Genomic DNA, 4096 nt, shown 5'->3' with positions numbered 1-4096 from the left:
GGAAAAGGGTTAAGGTTAGGGGGTTAGGGTTAGGGGATTAGGGTTAGGGGGTTAGGGAATTAGAAATATTTCTCAATGGCTTCCCTTTCTTCGTCCGATGACTGGGCAGTTGAACTGGGAAGCCAAAGGCAGATAAACGGGCCAGTGCATTCACTTAAAGGTGCGATGACGTCACTTATTGTAGACGTTTGAAGTATTCTCAAACAAAACAGAGGCTAGCTCTGTCCCTCCCTTGTCCTCATCCCACCCCCATATTTATAAATAACAATGAATCATTTAAAATACATCATAGAATAAAACCACACTGTTAATCATGCATGAAACCAACGGTATGTGTATTATCATGTTAAAATCTTGAGGCAAGTAATACAAAGATTAGACTTAGGAGTTAGGGTTAGGGGTTAGGGTTAGGGTTAGGGTCTCTCTTCCCCACTCTCTCCCCTCCATTCCTCTCCTCTAACCAAGAGGAGCTCAACTTTCTCCTTGTCTCTCTATCCCTCCTTTAGACAAAAGGGTTTAACTCTTTATTTTTCATTAAGGGTTATCGGTATCTCGACCAATACTGTGCTCATGTACATATACTCATAAAACCACACCACTTTATATATCATTGCTTGTGATGCTAGTTAGTAATACACTTGGCAGCAGGTAAAGTTAACCTACTGCTGGCTTACAGCTTGCTTAAAAACGGGTAAAAATCTTAAACCTAAACAGTCTAAAGTGTGGCTTTTATTAATTAATTTTACGTAATATTGTGATAATTTGTTGCTTTTTTAATGTGCAGAACTTTGACTAAACTCTGTTGTTTTTAATTGTGCTTTACAAATAAAGTTGGATTGGATTGGCTGTATTTTTATTGTTTTCTTAAAGCCATTTTACAACAGAACACACAATAGAAACAAAACAAACCTATCAACTATACTAGGTAGAAAATAAAATCAGATATACATTTCTTCTATTTACGGGGGGTGGGGGGTCAAACTCAACTTCATCACGGGCCACACTGGAAAATAAGAATCACATCAGGGGCCAGACATTTAGAGTGTATTCTCATATTTCATTGAAAAAGTAAAATATCTTTGACTGTACTGACAGTTTTTAGAAATGTCTGATGATATATTGTCTCTGGAAATGTATAATCGTCTTAATATTTCTTTTTTTAAAGAAGGAAAAGTAAATGCAAATCTCAATACTATTGAATCAGAAAAAATGAAAATCGCAAATCAAATCGGTGCCCATGTATCGTGAAAGAATCTAATCGGGACGAAAGCATTTTGTCTGGTAAAGTGTTTGGTGCTTCATGGTGCATCCAGCTACACCTCGTAAAGTCATGATGTACGCAGGTGCAAATAATGCATGTTTTTTAAAGAAATTGTTAGAACTGTAATGGTATTATTAGGTACTCATATCAGTTCTCGGTACCAGCAAGTATCCAAATGTACTTGTACTTGGTCTGAAAATAAGTGTTTTTGGTGCATCCCTAATTAAAAGAACATCTCTGCAGAAACCTGTACTGGTGATTACAGTGTGTTATTGATAGAAATATAAAGCAGATGTATATTTAACAGCAGGTCCACTTTGTCTTATTGATTAGGAACATAAATCTGGTTCAGGGTCAATCAGAAAGCCCCGAAACAGCCACAGCCAGCTGCTCGCTGATTAATTAAACCTTTAATTTTAATTTCCTCAGTCGATACTTCCTTAATACGCCTGTATTGATCAGACTGTGTGTGTGTGTGTGTGTCTGCATGTGTGTGAATCTGTATGTGTGTCTGTATGTGTATGTGTGTATGTGTGTGTGTGTGTGCGTGCGTGCGTGTGTTCTTCATACATCATTAGTGAACAGTGTTCAGTCTAATTAATCAATCGAGTTGGGAGTGAGAATGGTTCGAAAGCGGCCATAGTGCGGTTATTGTCATTTCCTCTGTCTGATTTGACAAAGCTGATCCCAACGCTACACACCTCTCTGTTTCTATTTCTCACAGATCCACTTGTCAGTATCATCATAATAGCTTCCTTGTGTCCATTTTCCTTGATCGCAGCATGTTGCAGCGTTCCTGTTACCGTCTTCGTGAGGCAGTCCCGATGCCCAGAACCTGTCAGACAAATAAACGTCTTTTTATTAAACAGCCAAAACTCCTGATTGTTATTCATTCAAAGTAAAGTGTTGCATTTCACATAACATATTTATGTTATCTGTTATTAATACAATTATTTCAATAACTCATTGAAGATTCAGCTTTGTAGATCGATGTAATCTGTAACGGCTGCCAGTGACAGAGTGAACCCTTGTCCAGTACTCCCATGTCTCATTGAAAGGTTTTTACTGACAGGAATCATCCCCAAAAAAACAAGATATCACAGATTTTCTGATATCTAACCAAGATGGCACCCTTTTCTTTGTTTTCTGAAGCTAGTATCTGTTTTTAAAAGCCCAGCAGCCGGTCCTATAGACTTTACATTTTTATTAAGTCACACACATTAAACTACAGTAGCTTTTCAGGTCTGTGAAAGTTTAACAGATATTTGATCTTTATGGTTTAAGACTTCACTATACATTCATAATGTTTACAGGTTGACTTTTTTGTTGCAGCTCCTATGTTGGTCACTGACACAAAATGGTTTCAGAGTTGACTATATCTAAGTCTGGTAATATTGGATTAGTCATTGAGGATAAGATGATTTTTGACAGACAGACAGAGAGAGAGACAGGCAGACAGAGACAGATTGAATAGATCCATATTTTCTTGTCTTTGTTTTGGTAGTTGTGGTGTTTGGGTTGGTTGCTTGGTTACCTCATTATGGGATGTGGGAAGCTGTGCCTCCAGTGTTGACACTCTCTTCCTAATCATGTGATGTTGACGTTTCCTTCATAGTTTACTCCTGTACCAGAAATAAACTGACACACACACACACACAGACACATATATATACACACACACACACACACACACACACACGCACACGCACACGCACACACACAGACACACACACACACACACACAAACATATATACACACACACACATATACACACACACACACACACACATATACACACACACACTTATACACACACATATAAACACACAGACACGAGGTGGTGATGGTGTGAGCACTTGCTGAAGACTCAGTCTGCATCATAAATTAGTAATTCTTGGCCGTTAAGACCCGATCATCTGCTCTGATTTTATTAATTCCAAACTGTCAGTTTTTCGCTCCTTAACAGACTAATTTGTTATATCAAGTCTCGGTTTTTGTTTTTTCACTCATCCTTGTTTGGTGCCCTGATCCCTTTGTCCTAGTGATGGGACAACCGACTTGTTTACGCGAGTTGGTTCAACCGGATGGTTGTTGGTTGGCCTGCCGAGTTAATAGATACGGTCGCCGGTTCATGTGCCTGCTGCGGGGGGGGGCACCGAGATACCCGTTTAATTACATAGACTCAAGCATTAGGCACGGTTACAGTCTCGGTCAGTAGCCTGGTGCGCGGTCTCCTCCTGACAGCCTACCCACCATGTAATAAACATTTAACTTAACATAACTACTGAGATATCATGACGTGTATTTGTATGTGATGTACTTCCCCATCGATAATGTGTGAATTGTCATGAACACAATCATCTAAGATGCACTAGAAACAAGGCTTGGTTAATAACTCAAACTTGCTGAGAACCAAGACACCGCTTGATTACATTAGACTCGAGCAGTTGCGCGGTTACATTTGGTCTCGTTCAGTAGCCTGGTGCGCGGTCTCCAATCTAAAACTCTTCAACTCTTTCTGTCCAATCTTGTTGCTTGAGGTAGCCCATTTCCTGATTGATTCTACCACCACTCCAGTGGAGGCATTAATGAGGTAAAAAATCAGGAGTGAGTCGGTTCATTGACGTATGGCACTCGATTCTCCCGGTTCAGTAACACTACTTTGTCCTAGGCCAAGGACAAACCACCTGTCTCCAACAACAGTATCTGGGACGCAATACGGCAACTGAAGTCAGTATGGTGTTACATTTTGACTCAAAAATGGACAAGATTCAAACAAGCTTAAATGCAATACATGGTTCTCTTTCAACACTTAGAGAGCAAGTTTCGGAACT

This window comes from Sander lucioperca, chromosome 16, assembly GCF_008315115.2.
Source record: "Sander lucioperca isolate FBNREF2018 chromosome 16, SLUC_FBN_1.2, whole genome shotgun sequence".
Taxonomy (NCBI): domain Eukaryota; kingdom Metazoa; phylum Chordata; class Actinopteri; order Perciformes; family Percidae; genus Sander; species Sander lucioperca.
This window is presented reverse-complemented; position numbering follows the sequence as displayed.